Source organism: Seriola aureovittata, chromosome 13 (genome assembly GCF_021018895.1).
Source record: "Seriola aureovittata isolate HTS-2021-v1 ecotype China chromosome 13, ASM2101889v1, whole genome shotgun sequence".
In the NCBI taxonomy this organism is placed as follows: Eukaryota; Metazoa; Chordata; class Actinopteri; order Carangiformes; family Carangidae; genus Seriola; species Seriola aureovittata.
Genome location: NC_079376.1, coordinates 4,824,588 through 4,844,730, shown reverse-complemented (window position 1 = coordinate 4,844,730; position 20,143 = coordinate 4,824,588). Strand labels below are relative to the sequence as shown.

The following is a 20,143-nucleotide window of genomic DNA, read 5'->3' as shown; positions in this document are numbered from 1 at the left end:
GGTGACTGCGCCAGAGCTGAACAGGTTCTGCTCTTCAAATGTTGTTACTATCATCCATCAACAACAGTAGAAATGAAGTAAAAGGCAAGAAACTGAATCTGTGAACACTGAGGAATAATAAACAACTAGAAAATTCCTGAAGAAATTTTGAATGTTCCTGCTGCTCAGTGTGTGAACTTCACTCCTCTCGTTTCAATCTGCACAAAGGACGTTACTTTCAGCTTCATTCATGTCGTAGCGACTCATCCTGACTCTGACCTCAGTCATGGCAGCTGTCCCTCAAAAAGCCTTTTGAAGCCGTCACGACTGGCCACAATAACCTCACACTGATGGTTTCAAACCCAGATTTGTCCCCACAACCACTGCAAGACATGTATACACACACACACACACACACACATGTACATGCACTTACAGAAGTTGATCTGCAACTTAAACATTACCACAACAACAATCACAGCCTCCACAATGACCATTAAAATAAAACACTTCTCAAACATATTCAGTAAATACTGAACATTATAATCCTCATGAAGGAGGATTTACTGCAGGTCTGTTCCATTATACTGCATTAGGTTCATCCAGGTTCACCCAATACATATATATGAATTAAAACTAAAACTAAAAGATTTCCCTCAGGAGCTGGTGGAGACCAAACACGGAGCTAAAAGAGAGGGAACACTGGACTGACATCATCACGAGACATCAGGTGACACAAACACCACTCCAACTGCAACAAATCAAATATAATAAATGTCAATTAAAAGTTATAAATGAAGATAGAAAATGTTGTCCTGTCTTCTCTTCATCTCTTCCCTCCACTCCTCCACAGTCTTTCCACCAACAGTCACACAGTGTGACACACCTGCAATGTGAGTGAGGTCAGTGTCAATCCATCTGGGTTGTCCACAGTTGCTGCAGATGTATGATGTCGGCAGCATTCATTTATTACATTCTTTTGTTCACGTCTCCAGTTGATTGTAAATTGTTGAAATTAATACAGTTTTAATGTGAAATAAAGTTTTTTATGAAGCTTTGCTTTGTTGATGGTTTTTATGGAGCGTGTCTGGTATGAATTTTAACAGTAGCAGCAGAACAGTATAGAAATCACAACACACTGAAGTTTTTCCTGAATTTATAATTAATCAAAGACTTTCTATGTTGCTTTAAAAGGAGGGATTATGTTTGTATCAATGGCCATTGTAGTATTCACAGTGAATGCAGACCCTGATTAACAGTATTAATGGTGGAACTGTGTTTTAGCCAACAGAAGTCCAATGTTGAACTCACTTCGCAGCCACTGTGCTTGACTTTAAGAGGAGTAACAGTGAATACAGAAGAGTGCAAGGAAAGGAAGACGGGGACTTTTCTCTCATGTGTCTGTTTAAATGGAGTGGGATCACTGCAGAGCTGGAGTTAGCATTCACAATGCCAAACTCTAAAATCGCCTAAAACCCTAAAACCTCCTTGGCCTAGACGTGCACCCTCTGAGCGGTTTGGTCACCGGATTAGATGTACAGTATCATTTGGAGTCTCGGTGCAGAAACCCTCCTACACAGCACTGTCTTCTGCTTTTCTCCCAGCTTTCTATTCAACTTGTTTAATCCAGGCCTCGCCGAGGGACTTGTGAAATTTCTGACAGCCTGTGCATTGTATTACAAGCTACATGTGCGTTGGTAGGTTGAGTGTATCTGCATGTCTTTGTGCATCTGAACATTGTCTCCCTACAGTATGTACGTTTTATGAATGCGGCCTAATGCATTTTTACGGTACATGTGAGCCTGTATTTTTAGATGGAACCCAGCCAGCGTGCAGTTGCACATTGAGCTCGGCCATCGCGCGTCTCTGTTCTCTCCACACCCTCCCTGCCCCTTCCTGAATTATTCATCCGTTTGGGTGAAGTAACACACATCTATTATTCATTCAGCCTCCCTGGTGTCAAGCTACCCGTGCAGCTACAACGCTATGAAACCTGAAGGGAGCGCTGCTTTGGGCTCCGGCACGTCGCTTTAGCTGGCTTACAGTATGCAACACTTTGCAACAGTAGCCATTGTGGGGAGATTTGCATAAATTGAATAGGAATTTAGCAAGTCAGTGCCCCCCCCCCCCCCCCCCCCCAAAAAAAAAAAATGAACAGTGTTGAAAGAGAAAATGAGTTTAAATCCAAGCTGAGATTTTCACCCTATTTCAGATATTTTGTGTTGCTTGTTGTGTTTTGTGCTGCAGCTGAGCAGAGGGAGGAAGCAGTCTCACTCCACACTGACTCCTACACTTGGAATAACAGCAAAACTTACTTTTATGTAATAGAAGTTACATTTGTGGTCACCGGTAAAACATTTAAGTGCAACTAGTGAACCTTCTGAGCTTCATCTTTGTACAAATAAATGCAGGTGGAAAGCAATTAAATACAATTTTTGTATATTTATTGTGCTCAAAATATTAAAATACTACCATTTCATTCAGAAAATCACGTCTATTTTAATCCGGCACTTTCATGAATGCAGGTTGTTTGTGTGCAGTTCTGCTCTTCTTGAATTTGTTTGTGGATCTGAGTTGGTCTGTTGCAGAAGACAGTATTGATATTTCGTCTTGATATGTCGGTTCCCTTGCAGTAGTAACTGCAGCCACCTTCACTTCTTGCTTGATTTGGCAGTTTGATCTTCAGCCGGTAAAACACATAATCAATTGGACTGATGTTGTATGGGCAGTTATGCACACTCAAGTATAACCAAAAAAAGCTTCCTGGTTGTCTTTTCTCTTTAGATGGGATCATCGTCCTGCTCCATTTCCATAATTTGGAGACTGGGGCTTTGAGTTCTGTGGGGGAAGACTTTCAAATGAAAGGCAAAACAATGAAAAATGTAATTTTCCTAATGCTTTCTGGCTGCATTGATTGACAGGCTGCTGCAGAAATAAAGATAGCAAAGATAAATCAGTGCCACAAACCTATCTGAGATGTGTATCCACTTTCTTGGTTCTGTATGTAAGTGCGTTGAGAGTTGATGGAGGATGAGTCAGGGTCCCTGTCTCTCCTTTGGCTGGTGATGTACAGATTTGACCTAGTAAAAAGCTGCAGAGGATACAGTCGTTCAATCAATAGGTCATGCGGGACCTGCACAGAGTCAGAACAAGCCAAAAGCTGACACAACAAATGGATAAAAGTACAGAGTGTTCAACTTATGACACCTCTTTGTGGTGGAGTTTTCTAATATGTTGTCGCAGGCTCAGACTCAGACTGCCTGGGAGATGACAGCAGGCTTCAGTCTCACATTTCTATCCAGTTACAGTCCCAAGTGGGATCAGCAGAGGCTGACAAAGACTGAGCGCTGCCCCACAAACCTGGTAACAATGCTGCACAATACAGCCAAGGAGACATATTCCAGTGTGTGGCCATATTTTACATTTAGTGCTGAGGTGAGCCATTAATGCCGCCTGTAAGCTGTACAGAGACTGCAAGAAAATGTTGCTGCCCGCTGAGGCTGACGAGACCCACAGTCTGGGCTGTCAGGGCTAAAGAAGCTTTAAACAGCCTCCTAAAGAACCGGACGACAGCTCCTGTTCACTGAGAATCTTGTTTTCTTGTTAAAGAGCTGTTTTCACGTTTTTTAGGGGAAAGTGTCAGTTCACAAATCATTTAAGAGAAGTCCATGAAGACTCTAAGAAGATAAGAACGACAACATACAATTCCCAGGTCCTTGAGGTGATAGTCCAAATCACAGGACTTCAGGCAGACTGAAGCGTTCAAGTCTTTCTCTGAAAATAACATGGTGAGTGAACGTTACTCTCAAAGGCCAGTAATCAACAAGGCCTGCTCATTGCTATGGTTTTAGTGTATTTTCTTTTATTGTTCTGTGAATTCACCAGGTCAAAGCTTTGATAGTTTTGCTCTCAAGTCTCAAGTGTTCAGCTCTGGTTGGAGGTTATATGAAAGGTCATGCATGTCAGCAAACTCTATGTACTGATAAGAACGATAAAGGTCTGAACTGTTCCTCCCACACAGGTGCAGAAACATCAGACACTAACTAAACAAAACCGACAGTGGTAGAGGAGATGATACTTCATGTATGTCTATACAATCCTGAGAAGAGTGATAAGACCTGTGTGTGTGTGTGTGTGTGTGTGTGTGTGTGTGTGTGTGTGTGTGTGTGTGTGTGTGTGTGTGTGTGTGTTCACTATTGGTGTGTAGGAGCTTCAAGCTTTTAATCATCTCTGGTCCCAGAACACAACTAAATGCATGAATATTGAGCCAAAATGTCCCCGAATCAGAGCTGTTTAAAATTTTCACAATATCTCAACACTGCTAACTGACATTTTAAATGATGTTATTTCCCTAAATAATCAAAACACAACCAGGGCTGTGTGCCTAATACACATTATAGTCTATAATCATTCAACTTATCCACATACTTCCATTCAAACAGCAGCCAAAATAGTCACGTTCTGGTTGTTTGTTTCATGTTTTAGCCTCAGGAACACGCAGCATCTGTGCTCGTCCCTGACTTTCTTTTTTGCAGATTGTCCTTGTCGCAGAAAACCAAGTGTTTGGTGAGAAGTAGTTCATTTTTTTAATAAAGGAAAACAACAAGTTTTCTCCCCTCATGACAGCATATATTGTAAAATTAAACAGCAGGGTTTTAACAGGTTATAAGTACCCGGGAGCAATGAAACACTCAGCTCATGAATGACTGTGTAAACTTTCAGTAGAAGTAAAGTGAGAAACAGTTAAAAAAAAATTAAATAAAAAAGACAACAGTTGTGAGTGTTTTTGTTTATTTGACAGCAGGGAGATGTTACTCTGCAGCTTCAATAAAATCCCCTGCTGCTCTTACCCCCCCTCCAACCTCCCACCTCACACACACACGCTTCTCCCCCAAGGGAGATCCAGCAGGTTCAGTGCACATTTCCATGATAAGAGTTGAGATGACAGCCGCGGGGACGTAAACGGCTTCTGTTTGCAGGGAAACATCAATCATGCACAATAGCCGCCTCCCAGGTGGCAGTGACCTCTGGTGACCCCACAGCTCCTCCACACTTCCTCCTGGACACTTCCTGTGTGTGTGTGTATTTGTACATGTGGTATTTACACTGAGAAGCATAAGCCTGACTGCTGCCCCCAGACACAGGCTCAGGTCCAGGATATTTTTGTTAGTTTTATCTACATGGCCAGATTTACTCCTGGCATTAGAATACCGACACTGACAAAAGATGCAACTAGATTTTGTCTCGATAGAAATCCAAGAGCAGAAAATTACTTCCAGCCACGGGCTGAATGCTGGTAAATTCTCTCAGTGACTGTGGCAGATAATCAACCAAGCTTTTATTATGGAATTGGCCCCAAAAATCAGCAGGAGCTCTGCCAAAATAAGGCTTTTTTTTCTAAGCGAAGACACTTTGAGGCTCAGTAAAGAAAATAATTGGAAGTGTGGCAGTTAACATTATGAAGCATGAAGCTTGCAGTAAAGTAAAACCTGAGTGAGTGGATTGTAGTTCTGCTTATAGTTTATTTCTATTGCAGGGACTTTTCCAGGGGCCCAGCGGCCATTCTTCAGTCCTCACTCTGCAGGAAACAGGAAGCAGGCAAAAACAATCACAATCATTCAAAGTCACACTTTTGTGTGTTTTTTTTTTTTTTTTTTTAAGTACAATACATGCAAGCACAGATGTACTGTTCGGACGTAGGTGCTCAACCAGACGGCCCATCATACCAGAGGGTCTTTGTTTATGAAAAAAAAAAAGAGGTATACTCCTGAGATCCTTTACTTAAGTAAAAGTAACAATACAATGATATAAAGATTCTAATATAATATATACATCCATGGGTACAAGTTGGACAATGGAACAAACTGACGCTGAATAATTACGTTTACTTCATGCATGGACCAAAAGCAGCTGCAGACGTATGTAAACCGGGCGATTGCGCGTTAAGCCGTGCGCGCTCCCGCGGATGGCACATTTGGGCAGAGTATCACTTTTTGGCACGACACCGCCCGGCTCTCGACTTCCCTGTTCAGTTTTCCTTTTGCACAAGTCGGATGCGCTTTGGTGCACGTCTTCATTCAATGGGACAAGCGTTAGAGCTTTAAGGCAGCATCGGCTAATGAACAAACGACAACATACATTTAGCACAAGTAGGACGATGAAATTAGGCAATACCCCCTAAGCTGGCATTTTTCATACAACGTAAACAACTGCAAAACAATTATACTTCATGCACGGACCATATTATTCGGTTGTTCAATTTGTAACATAGTTTATATGAGATTAAAGGTATTGTATGGCAAGTAGCCTGCACGGGACAGCCTCAGGTGACTAGTGGAGTATAAAGCACAATATTACAGTACATGTAGCCTGTTTACAGTAATTACAGTTCAGCAATACCTTATGTACATTTCGATTAATATATCCCTAATCAATAAAAATTCGTTTGCAGGAGAATTGGGAGTCCTGGGCGTTTTATTGATTATTAGCTAACAGTTTTTTCTTTTTTTTCTTCCAGTGTTTTGATTTGGCTGACCGCCATCTTGGCAATTGGGGATATTGGGCTAAAATTAGAAAACGTAGTAAAGGAAAGGCAGAAGAATGATACAAGAAGATGTTTTATAAAGTGGATTAAAGAAAAAACAGACGGTGGAAGTTAAACTAACTCTCGTTTCAACGAGTGAAAGCGGCGAATTAACGAGCTAACGTTAGGCCCCAGCTAGCCGTTAGCTTTGCTAGCTTCGTTAGCGGAAGATACTAACACTGAAGTGACGAGGAGCTGGATTTTAAGGATTAATCGATCTGCTTTGCCGAAAACCAGGACGAACAAACTCCCCAAGGTAAGAACTAACATTAACGCCCAGTCCTCTGTACTAACGTCAGCGGATGTGTGGATTTTAAGTTTTGAAATGTTAGCTAATTGTTAGCAGGCACCTGCAGGTCAGGTGTGACGTTAGCTAGGTGTTGTGCTGAGACTGTTCACTGTGCATTGTTCATGCAGTCTAACTTGTGCATTTATTCCTCATAGTCTTGTAATAATGAGCTGTAAGTACTTTTGGTGGTGTCCAGTCAGTATTTGATGTGTTTTGATGATTGCAGGGCATCAACGGGCTGTTTGTCTTTTAGCTGTGTGTTTATGCGTTGTTGACAGCATTGTGTGTTTCTGCTTATTGTTTTTGCGGTGCTGCTGTAACACCAGACATCTAGGACTTCGTGGAGGTTTTAATCCAGAAATGGTTACATAGAAGCTTCAGTTAGCTGCTCCAGTGTCCTGGTGATGAACTTGGAAAGTTCCAGTTTTATGAGTTGGTTGCTATGGTGATCATGGTTTGCGTTTCATTAATATCTAACATTTTGAATCCAGAATCAATTCCGCCAAATCAGAATCCATAACAAGATCTTAATAAGTTCAGCTCACATCATGTGGCAGTAACTTCAGTTGTACATTACTACAACAGATTCAGTTTAGGTCTGTGATCATTATTGATTGTTGTGACTCAGTGAAATAACAGCTGGAATAAATTGACTTTTACATCAGATGTTTCTTAAACAAACTGATCAAATAACGGAGCTCGAACTGAAGTTAAATTATTACAGTCCTGTATTAAACATGTTGCAATCAGTGACAGAGTGATGTTTTTTCACTCACGATCTTTGTCCACTCCAGTCACCAGCTTCAAGAGAGCACATTAAGTTTCAGAGGACACTTTACACAATTGACATTAATTGCTTATAGCTGATCATTTTAACCATACTCTGGAGAACACACACAGGTGGGCCATAAATTGAGAGTGAGGTGGCTCCTGAAATGGGAAAAGGAAGCATCTGAGTATAATGAGCTGTCACCACATCTGTAGTGTTCATAGCACTTAATGCACAAGAAACATATGAACATTCCTCTGAGTCTTTAGTACGCAGGTTAGCTAGTTATCATAGTCGTTTTTAATACAATTTCACAATATAAAAATATTTTTTCTATATAAAATAGAAAAAAAGAGCCAAAATGATCAGTCTATTAATATTTCAGAAACTATCTAGTAAATCTATTTGTCATATTTTTGTTCATTTTTTGACATTTCACAAAAACAAATAATGAACTGATTAATCATGAGGGTTAATAAACATGCATACTGCTCTACAGCTGTCAGGGAATCCTAATTATTATAATTACAACAATTAATTGAGCACCAAAATACTTGCTGATTAGTTTTCTATTGATTCACTAGTAATTGTCTAATCATGATAAAATGATGATTGGTTTCATAGTTTTTTAGCTGGGAACCTTTGCTGCATTTCTTTCTCCTTATTTTCCTGTCCGTCTGTTGATTCTTAATTTCTTGAATTCAGCAGTAACTGCGAATGAAAAGCTGAGTGTCCTCCCTGCAGGACTCAGCCGAGCTCAGGTGTGAATGTGTGAGTTTTATGGCGCTGTCATCTCACTTTGCTCTGAGCTCGTCAGTTCGGGAGCAGCTGCTGTCAAAACCTCTTTTTTTCCACAATCTACTTTGCATCACAGCTCGCCCAAACAATAGGGAAGGTTTTCACAGTCAACTCTGTTGAGTATGTGTGTGTGTGTGTGTGTGTGTGTGTGTGTGTGTGTGTGCGCGCAGCTAAGTGCTGGTTATTCCTCCCGCATGCTGTGTTACAATATAGAAGACTCAATAAAGTGGAGAAACAGAATTTCACCTACAATCAGGTGTAAATCTGCTGCAGCTAGGAAAAAAAATCCAATTTTTTTGGGATAAAAGAGCAGTATGAGAGAGTCAATATGGATTTTGGTTTGTCTCTGTTGAGAAAGCATTGAAGTGAGATTAGTTGTGCATCATATTGGAGCGTAAATCTGTCTTTACAAAGATTTTATCTTGTTGTTATTGTCCAAACATTGAAAGGAAAACCTGCGGGAATTTGATGTTTCCCATCATGTCATCATCAGTGAAAATAACAGCTCACAGCAGGAGAAAAGGGGGCTGAGTGAGGATGAGGATGTCAGATGAGGAAAGGTGTTAAAACATCCAGAGATTAGCGCAGACCCAGACAGGGCTTCATCTCCTAATCCCTGTCCTCTCAGGGAACTCTGGGAGACAGTGACAGGGTTTTGGGAAGTAGCTTTACCTGGTGTGCTGCAGATAATCATCGCTTCCTCAGCTGACAGGAAGTCAATCCTGTCCCCGGGAAGTTCTCAGATCAGACTCGGTCAATGTGTTGTTTGTAGTGCGACTGCTGATGTTCACAGAAGCTGTGACATCCTCAGGAAGTCTTGTGAAACACTCGGTCCTCTGCTTCCTCACAGCATGAGTGTAGAGGAGAGAAAGGAACAATGAATGAGGGTAAGAAAAGTAAAAAAAAAAAAAAAAAAAGGAGGGAAGTGAACGTTTCACCTCTAAATTGTTCAATTGAACTTCACGGGTCGTTGTGCAGGCAGCTGTGGAGAAATCGTTCAGTGGTCTCGTTTCTGCCACCCCAGGGCTTCTCCACACATGAAGCAGGACACACTCGACATGCAAACACCACTGCAAAAAATGACATTACAATACAACATGGAGACTTTATTCCTCATATTTTTAGTGGAATCATCTCCCTGCAGTTACAGATAATTTAAAGATTACACAGACAAAAAAAAAAAAGTTTTTACATTATTTATATCTCTGAAAAATCCTCATGAAAAAAAGAATAAGATAAGAGATGAGATATCTCTTATGGATTCTAGTGGAGAAATGAAGTGTTACAGTAGCTCAGAGAGTAAATGTACTGTAAGTGAAGGAAAAAGTTGTGATTTGGTGAAATGTTTGGAAAGTCATTGGAGAAAATGACATTACATCAGATAAAATAACCTGATGGAAATCCATTTTCCAATAAAGCAATCATGCTCCAATACAACCCGAGATAATAAATCCTTATCACCCAGTTCTACCCAGTAGTTTTTTTTTATAATACTGCTCTTAATAATACAATGACTACTGTAAATTGAAAAATAAAATAAAAATAAAATAAAATCATGAATAATGAACAAATAATTTAAATTAAAAACAACACATCAAAGTAATTAATTAATTTAAGAATAAATTATGGAAAATTATTTGAATATAATTTTAAAAAGGCAACAAATTCTAAGTTATTCAGTTGTTATTATAAGTAAATAAACACAATATAATAATGACTCAGAGTCCACTTACTAGCTTTTTCCATTGCTTTCTACCACATCTCAGGGTCTTCACCAGCAGATGGATTTTGGCCATTTGAAATCCTTGAACAGAACCAGGGGTTACAGTTTCATATTTAGGTCACTTGATGACAACTGTGCCATCTCCATGACAACTGAGCAAGCTCCATGCATCCACCAATGAAGACCATGAGATACAGATGAAAGCTCTGGAATAAACTCGGAAACAAAACCTAAACAAGTCATCATATAAACATATGAGATTATAGTTTGCAGTAGTTTCACCTCAAGGTCCACCCAGCAGCTTTTGATCATATCACATGTTCTTCATCAGTGGATAGAGTTTCCCACTTTTCTAGATGTTCACATTTCTAATTTTCGGGACACTTTAGAGAACTCTTGGCCATGTTGGTTTAAAAGTTGAGCTTCAAAGTTTATTTTTGTCCTTGGAAACAGCAAATCTGACAAAAACAATGTCACCTCAGAAAGAGATAACAGACTAATGTCACAGTACAGGAATTAAAGAAATATAATCAATCTTTTCCTGTATTTAACCTCAAACTTCAGTTGCTGATGCAGTGAAATAATTGGACTTAAAATGTCCTGAAATGAGCTTGATGAATCTGGACAGGAAGTAAAATCCCTTGCTTAAGCACACACACACACACACACACACATACACACACATATATATATACACACAGACTAATTCAACAGGGCAGACTGACTGAGTGAGAAGTCTTCCTCTGAGGCGTGGAGCGGGCAGGCCTGGTGACAAATGAATATGTCAGGGACGTCTCTCTGAAGACGCCGCCTGCCGCAGACTCCTGTCTGAAGGGAAAAAAAAAAAAAAATTGAAATGAACAGATTTGCCTGTTTGTCACCTGTAGCAGAAAAACGCAGCGGGTAGAGTCCAACTTCATCAAGGTATTCATGCAGACGATACACGAGGGAGAGTCAGGGTTTAAAAAGATACAACCTGAACTGTCAACGTTGTTTTTGGTGAAAAATCAGCAAAGACACACACTGAATAAAGTCTGGGGTTTATCTACGACCGGAGGGGGTGGAATGAGCTTTGTTTTCTGGCTGTAATGAAGGAGGATCTATAACGGAACCTGTTAGAGCTTTCCCTCTAAATATGCATAAGATGAATATTTCATGTTTCACCAGGAGGGCTGGTAGGGAAGGCACAGGGCTTTAGGTAGCTGCAAATGGCTAAATGAGCTTTTTTTCCCTCCTTCTTCCCGTGTGATCATCTTTAACACATCCACACCCCCGCCTTCCTGCCGTGGGACACAAGTCGTTAGCTTCGACCTGATAGAGCTGTCGCTTCACCAGCAACTCCTCGTCAAATCAGCCTGTCACGCTCTACTTAGTGTCACAGGCGGATAAAAAAGAGTCGGGAAAGGTCGAAAGTCATCAGTCGTCTCAGGTACAGGGCAGTGCAGTTTAGCTTTGCTGTTTTGTTTTTTTTTTTGTCCTAGACATGAAACAGGAGGGAGAACGTAAGAGGGATATATGTCACCGTTAGCTGAAATGTACAAGGCAGATGTCAAAGGTCACCATTGATTTTATTTGAGGAAGAATACACTGTTGAGTCAGCTTTTTTTGTTGGCACAGAGGGAGCAGTTTTATTGTGGCTGATACAGTGGGAAACATCATTTGAAGCAGCAAGATGAGGTCAAAGGTGATTTGGAAGTGAGCAGTGCAGTGTTTTTAATGTCCAGCAAGGACACACAAAGCTGTGAAAGCTCTTTTTTTGTGAAGGAACAAAAAGTGTTCATTTGAAGAAAAGGTGTTTTATGTATTTTAGGTTAAATACTAAAGACTGACCGAGAGAGCAGCAGCAGCAGCAGCAGACCCAGAGTCCAGTCCTGTGCCGCTGCTATAATCTGTGCTGTGTCCACTGCAGCAGACTTGAATATAAAACACGCTGGAGAGGAAGAGGGAGGACGCTCTGAGCATCAGAAATAGATGTTTCTGTGTCTGATACCAACATGTGTCCTGAGTGACTTTGACTGGATAAAAAAAAACCACATTAAATCAGCAGCAAAAGGCTTGTTTATGTCATACCTGTCAAAAAAGAGTCATAAGGATACGAAGCCAACAGGAAGTAGTGTTGTAGTGAGGAAGAGAAGTTTTATCTGCCACATGTACAATAGTAAGTCAAATTTATTTGTTTAGCACCTTTCACAGATACAATTTAATGAAAAATACTGTGAATTTTCAATATGCTGCCGTATTAGTGGCTATAGCTTTTTTACTGTAACCCTCAAATACTTTATTAATCAGTTAATCTTTTAATGTCTTCACAGAAAATTAGTTGTTATAATGATGTAGTAATCAAGTCATTTATTAACGAAAAGTACCAAATATTTGCTGGTTCAATCCTCTCAAACATGAGGGTTTACTACGTCTTCTGTCTGAAACTGCATAACATGTTTTAAAAACAATCATAACTCAAGGTCCACTTACTTACTCCTACTTCTCTCCCTCATCACATGGTCCTCATCAGAGTTAGTTTGTCCAGGTGCCGTGAGACTTTCTCCTGTAGGACTCCTCCAAAGAGGATGTTGGTCTTGAGTTGAGACTGCTGTGTTAAGTGCTTTCCCAGGTTAAGGCGAGACAGGTTTATGTGTGTAGCTTGTTTCATACACACGGACAGTTCAACCCATATAAAACTAATGCAGTGTAGTACAACAGTCCTGCTGTGTGTCCTACATTCACTGTTTACACAGATGTTTATTCACCTTCATGGTCATTTTTGTGGATGAAGCTTGTGCTCTTGAACGTTAGTGTCTTATACTGACTGGTGGTTCTAATATCTAGTCGTTAAGAGGAGACTAAATATTAGAGGAAGGGCTGCTACGACTGATTATTTACATTATTGATTAATCCAGCCGTTCTTTAGTAAGTAATTGATTAATCTTGCAGTTAATAAAATTCCAGAAATGTGTGAAAAATTGTAGCTTCCCACTGTACAGCGTGATGGTCTTCAGATTAGTTTTCTCCAAATCCAAATATATCTCGTTTACTATGATGTAAAATAGAGAAAATTGATTTTTTCTTGAAAGATTAAATTTAATTTCACCACAAATGACCGGCTCCATAAATGACTATAAAAGTGAATTAACAACTCTCTGAAACAGTTTACACATGATTAGGTAGCTGCTATTGTGTGGATGTTGTGTTAGATTGCATTAGTTTTAGTTAAGTGGACCTAATAAACTGCTAACTGAGTGTATTCTTGCAGCGGGTAACCAGGAGAAGGTTTAGACACATGCAGAATGAGACACGTTAGTTTATTTAGTTCAGAAAACACGGTGCTTCATTTGTAAAGTTCATCAGACTGAAGACTCGTTCTCCCTCACTTCTTCTACATTTCCCTGTAAAATGAACTGAAACGAAGCCAACGCACGGATGCACACAAACAAGACTACCCATGATTCCACGGCACCAGGCGGGTGGCTGTGTGCAGAGGAGGCAGGCTTGACCCAGATGTCCCAAAGTGCCATTTACCAGCCGATAACGCTGACAGACGGCCCACATGCTACGGCTAATTCTAAGCCATTAGTCTCCCACACGTCCACGCAGGCCGACGTGCTCATTTGGCACCGAGCGCTGTTTTATTTACGGAGAATTGTAAGCAGTAATTTGGCTTCCGAGCAGCACTTCATCCTCGGAGCCGCCATCTGGACAATCATCTCATACTACGAAAAACATCCACCTTATCAGTCATCTCGCTCGGCCTTAAAGTCCACTCACAGGTCTGTTCTACCTTCTAGTGAAAGAAGTGAAGCAATCTGCTTCAGTTTCACAGTTCTCACTCACTTAAGGGAAATTTTTTAATAAGTAAGATGACTTTGAAAAGTAACCTGAGCATGTCTCACCCCGTGTTTTGATAAAGTTAAATCTGAGAGATCTCAAACTCATTCGGTTACACCATATATGTTTATTTTTCTAATTTTTTCTCAAATCTGTTTTTTTTCTTATGAAAAAATTCATACTTTCATCTCATTTTCCAGTTTTTGGTTGGAACTATTCCCAAGTTTAATAAACTTTCAAGTTGTGTTTGATCTTTTCTGTGCAGATGTTTAAATGCACTGTGGCCAGAAGTATATGGACGCCCCTCTCCACATACTTTTATACTTTTGGTCTTGGGCTATTTTTCATATTTTGAGCTGTTAGTTCCAATGGATGAAAATGTGAATGCCACAGCATGTAATGATATTTCAGACAATAGTGTACTTCCACCTCAGTGGCAATAGTTGGGGCGGCTGTGGCTCAGCAGGTAGAGTGAGTCATCCACTAATCAGAAAGGTGGTGATTCGATACCCGCCTCCTCAGTCTGTGTGTCAAAGTGTCCTTGGGCAAGAAATCAGTTTATGAGTGTGTGTGTGGGTGTGATATATATACATACAGTATATATATATTTATATGTACATGGGAGTGAATGGGTGACTGTGGCAAGTATTGTAAAGTGCTTTAAGTGTTCTCTAAGACTATAAAAGCGCTGTATGGGTCCATTTTTTTTACCTTTAAGTGAAGCCCTTTCCTGCATCAGCGTGTTAAAAAACCAGGTCCATAAAGTTTGATGTGTAACAACTGCAGCAGTCTGCACAGAGCCCTGACCTCAACCCCCTCCGGCACCTATGGGATAAACTATATTGCCACCTGGGAGCCAGAACTTATCACACAACATCAGCGTTGGACCTCATTAACTAAGTGGGAGCAAATCCCTGCAGCCAGATTAACACACATTGTGTTTGTTTTGTGTGTCCACATACTTTTGGCCATGTTGTGTTAATTGTTCCTAACTGTAATATTAAATCAAAAACAGTAATTAACACAACAGATTCAGTTTGTTTTGGTTAATCTTGCTGATTTATGTCACTGATCCTTTGGGAAAAACATCTGTTTTGTTCCACTTAAAAATCTTTGAGTGGAGCAACTTCAACTATTGTAAGTGAAGATAATTGTCTTGACTGTTTTCAACTAGAGAAACACAACCTCTGAATAATTTACAATCAATAACTGAAGTCATGATACATGATTTAAACCCCTCTAACTGGTGAAAAACATTTTGTGGGGAAACTGTCACATTACAGCAGGTTTGCTCACTTCCCTCTCACCCAGGAGGTTATCTCAGTTGAGCGGCTTAAAATAGAGCAAAGTCAGACTTGGCACCGTGACGCTTCAGGGAAACCAGGCGCTTCTTCAAAACGCTGAATTTACACTGCCGGCTCAAATCTGCCTTTTCTGCATCTGTGACACAGTTTGGATCTTTTGAAATGTTGTCCAAACAAATGGGAAAATCTGACTCCATGTTGGTTTCCATATTTAGACGGCAGAGCCAGAGGACTGGGGCTAAAGTTACTCTTTACATGGCTGCTGTCTGATAAGGTAACATTACACTTTATCAGGATGTTGGAGAAGCACAAGTAACAGTTTACTGTGGAAAACATGAATATATTCACAAGTAGATGCACAACAGTTAGATGAAACTGTATTACGTCATCCTGTAAATACACATCACTTCTCTCACCCCATCCCACCCTCCAAAATGGGTACCAAGTACAATAATAAACATAATATGTGGACATGTGTATCTTCCCAACATCTACAGGTTTATCTGCATGTATGACAAAATAATCATAGTAGTAATGTGCATGTGCAGAAATATACATCTATAAGTTTACAGTTTCTGCAGAAAGATGTTTTTAAGCATAAATCAGCTGTATCTACAATTACAATTAAACACAGTATACATATATTATTCTGCAAATGAGCAAGTGCACCTGGAGGTGTTAGTGGAAGGGAAGAACAAAAAGTATTTAGGGCTGCAACTAAAAATTATCTTCACTCTTGATTATATCTGCTGATTGTTTTTTCAATTAAGGGATTAATTGCTTAGTACAAAAAAATATCAGAAAATCAGATTTGCCTATTTGTTTACCAAAGAGGTTGAAGTTACGATGATATAAAACCTCAAATCTTCCCATTTGAGAAGCTGGAAACCAGAGGATGACTGAAGCTCTTAATCTCGCTCCATAACCTTGTTTCAGCTCTAAAAATGCATGTGGTCAAATAGAAAATAAATTGATAGTCATAGAATAAGGTTCAAGATGTTTATAAGCTGTTCCAATATGCAGCATTCTTTCTTCTTTCCATTTCATATGGAAAAGTTTAATGTTAATTCTTTGAGAGCCACAGTTCTGCTGAGTTAGAGATGCCATTGTCGCAGAGGAGGTATCTGGTCGGGTTTCAAGGAAAACAGATTTCTTGCAACGTAGGGCAGCGTACAGTGTTTCAGACCTATGTCTCCTGCATTTCAAGTTATCTGGTTATCTAGTCTCTGTGGTGTCTGTGTTGTAATTTTATATTGGTTTAAAACCCAGTGAACGCAAAGATTGACAGCTTGAGATTTTTGGGATTTTATTGAATCAAAAACTGTGTCGCAAAATTTACAAACTTTTAACCCCATGGCTTAAAAAAAACAGAGAAAGTGAGATCTTTGGATTTGATCCTGCAGTGTAAATCCGTCTGCAGGGGCTTTCAGCCCGGAGAGCCGCCTCGCTGTCAGAAATCGCCACTAATTACCGGCAAGGTAAATCCCCCACCCCACCCCCCGCAGAAACAGCTTAAATCAATTAGCCCACACTCCGGACGGCTGGGCTCAATCCTCGCCGCCTTTCTCACGATCCTGCAGAACTGTGGGAAGCTGGTCTGATTGCCTGCCCCCCCCCCCCCCCCCAGGCTTCATTTGCCCCTCCTCCGTTCCTCTTTCCCTCCATTCTCCCATCCCTCCATCCTCGCTGGTCCACTGCCAAACCAAATGCTAAACAAACAGTCCAGCTACTGTTGAAGTCGGTATGAAATTATACAAAGATCATTGAACTGGTCACAGGCGTCATGTGGAAATATGTCTTTTCATATTCAATGTCTCTTCTTAGTGACCCCCACCCACTCAACACCTCCTCATCGCTTTCAACTTGGCAACTTTTCCTGAGGATTTAGAGACTCTTCACACTCCAGCAACTTAATTTCTCCAAAGTGAACAATGACGAATAGGAGCAGACCGTGATATTGGTTTGCTAATATATCAGGCAGATATTAGCCTGATGGCAAAAACTGGATTTCAGCCAAGTCACCCACCGCTGATAATGATGGACTATATCAGCTGCATAAAAAACAGTTAGTAAAACCTTCAAAGAGAATTTATCTTCTTTATATATTTCCCCTTTTTTTTATTTATATGACTAATTATGTATTTTCCAAGACATTAAGTTAGGACTCAGGTGAAGTCTTGTGGAGATGATAATCCTCGGCTGGGATCACAGGACTTGATGCTTACTTTATTTCCCCAAGAGGCACTTAAGCTGAAAAATTCAGGAAAGTACACGGGGCTTTTAATCATCTCTGTTTATTTGAAGTGGCAATCTCAAAGATTTTCATCTAAATAAGTGTCTTTTAAGTCACTATCTATCACCAAATGATGAAACACGATGGTGATTGAGCCTGTGACACAAAATAACTAGGAACACGAGTCGCTAACACAAAGTTAGTGACATGTTTAACAAAGTGTAGTGTGGTTAAAACATAAAGCTTCAATTACCATGTATCGCCATAGGTCTCGACAAAGATGGTGAAACAGAGATCTTTCACCATTTGATAAATTGAGAAAATAATGTGCAGATGAATCTATTGTGAAAATTGTACTAAACCTCATAGGCGTTGTTAAATTCCAAATCCACTGGTCTTGAGTAAAGAGCAACAAAAGGTATAAAAAGGTTAAACGGTTTAAATAGTTAAATGTTTATGGACTTGTATGCAAATTAGCCTGTGAAATCGGCTGCTAACTCTATGATATTTATATTTTGAGGTCTCAATACTACTTAAGCTTCTGAGCAAAGTATCTTCAAGAGCTCGAGGCGGGTTTTCCCACACCTTCAGTCCTTTTTAAGCTAAAGTTCAGGGTCAATTTAGGGTTTACATCTGCCTCCAGATTTAGTGCCAGTTACCATCCACTCAGCAGCTAATACTCTTGACTGGTGCTGGGGATTTAACCGGTAACTTTTCGGTTATTGAATTAGAGATTAAACTTTGCTGATCCCTGTGGAGGAAAGAGTTGTCGCAGCAGCAGAATAACAGGACTCAGCAAGGGAAAAGAAACCAGAATAGCAGCACACAAATAGAATGTAAAATAAGCAGGAAAACAGGAGACAAACTATTGTAGGGTTATGTAAACACATTCTGCTGAGACTTTCAATATGTTAAGTAGGCTGCAAGAGTGGGAGAGAATATGGACTACTGATATTTATGGATTTACTTACAGATGTTCCCACTCAGCGCTACCTGTCCTGAACAAATGAGCGGTGAAGGGGAAAAATAATGCTCAAGGGCATGTTGGCAGGACTAGTGAGCTCTGTGTTTGTGGTTATTAGTCAGCCTCTCTGTCTCCGGGCCAAACTAAATCCTAAAACCGCAGGAATGGCACTGCCCTTATTAGCACAGATTTTAGAGCATAAGCCCTTGTTAACCATCAATGGCAGGAGGGAAAATGAAAGTGAAAGGCACCCATCAGCCCCCCTCGCCCTCACCCCCAGCTGAATTTAAATAAGTGACCGGTTACAGATGAGAAAGCATGGAAGACTACAAAGGATACAGTTTTTTCTTGCAGGAAACTATTTTAAAGGTTATGGATGAAGCTGCATCAGGCATCTCCACTGCATAAAGATTGTAGCTGTGCTTGAGGAATTTTAATTTTGTTTACTGTCATTCTGCTGGATGCTGAATCTTAGCTGCGCTCGAATCTGTGCTGAGCTAAGAAAAACAACTAATAGATCTGTAGCATGCTTCAATGAAAATTTAATGAAGAAAAATAATTTCAACTGTCAAAACTTTTTTTTTTTTTTTTTTTAATTTCAATGTCCTAATTATAGTTTGTACACATGGTAACGTGCTAACAGGATGTTAGCAAGGTAACATGTTATAATTAGGATTTTGAACCAGTAGAAAAATCTTTTCCGAAGCGTGGGTCATGTTGGATATTTGTTTTTACTATTTATAGAGTTGAAATGGAGCCATGTTAGGATTAATTATGTTGTTTTATGGTATTTTTAATTTGCCTTTTTACAGCTGAAAATTGGCCTTCGAAGCTATTTCCGGCTCATTTATTTTTCCTCTTTGTCACTGATTAGTGAGTGTTGTCCTGGACAAAAACAGATAAACTAATATCCCTAAGTATCTCAACACCCCCTTCCATATTGATGGCATCTCTACATTCAGTTACCTGTTTATCAGGTAAAACTGATGCAGTGTAATACAGCAGCCCTGCAGTAAATACCTTAATGAAGTTCATCATGTTCAGTTTTTGTTAAAACCGTTATTTTGGAGGCTGTAGTTTGTGTTGCTGTTGAACTGTTTTGTGTTATAATGAGAGGTGTTCCTAATATTTAGTCTACCCTCAGTGATATAAAGGAAATGGACTAAATATTAGTGTGACAGTAGAGTGAGCGTAAAGCAGATATGAGCACAGTTATGGGAGCGTGAAGTTCCTGCTGGTTTGAGCGTCGCCAGAATATTTTGTCGGGATCGGTGAGTTGCTCCTCGAAGGCATGACCGCCTGTGTTGTCTCACGGTGAACTCTCCTGTTCTGGAGCTACTGGTTCAAACACAAGACACACTTGGCACAAAACATGTTTACAGACATCCTGGCTGGAAGCTAATTTTCATCCCTTGTTAGAAATAAAAAGCAGACATGTTTCTGCTATTCTTGTATTTAACTGCCCATCTTGTCAGTGTGTGTTTTCACCCCCCGGGGCAGAAACACACCGAAGCTTCCCCTTCGTCCAGACAGACAGACAGTGTGGGAGGAGAGCGAGGGGAGCAGGGGATGTGGGCGTTGGGTTTACCAGTCTGGGGGTCCCGTCTGCGGGGAGATAAATTGTTAGCTATCTATCCAGCAGAGCCCCTGGCATGTTCTATCTATGGCAACACAACAGA

The 20,143-nt window shown here is 40.2% G+C and overlaps 1 long non-coding RNA gene across 8 annotated transcripts in view; it reads left to right on the top strand.

Annotated features, from left to right (window-relative positions):
* The first annotated feature begins 4,866 nt into the window (after positions 1–4,866).
* The window catches only part of LOC130180749 (uncharacterized), a 50,396-nt gene continuing 35,119 nt past the window's right edge, over positions 4,867–20,143 (top strand). For 2 of the 8 annotated variants that reach the window (XR_008829447.1, XR_008829448.1), the window contains exon 1: positions 4,867–6,818. This is a non-coding gene — a long non-coding RNA (uncharacterized LOC130180749). The remainder of the gene's footprint in view (positions 6,819–20,143) is intronic. The other 6 variants (XR_008829446.1, XR_008829442.1, XR_008829441.1 and 3 more) reach the window with 6 other exon arrangements.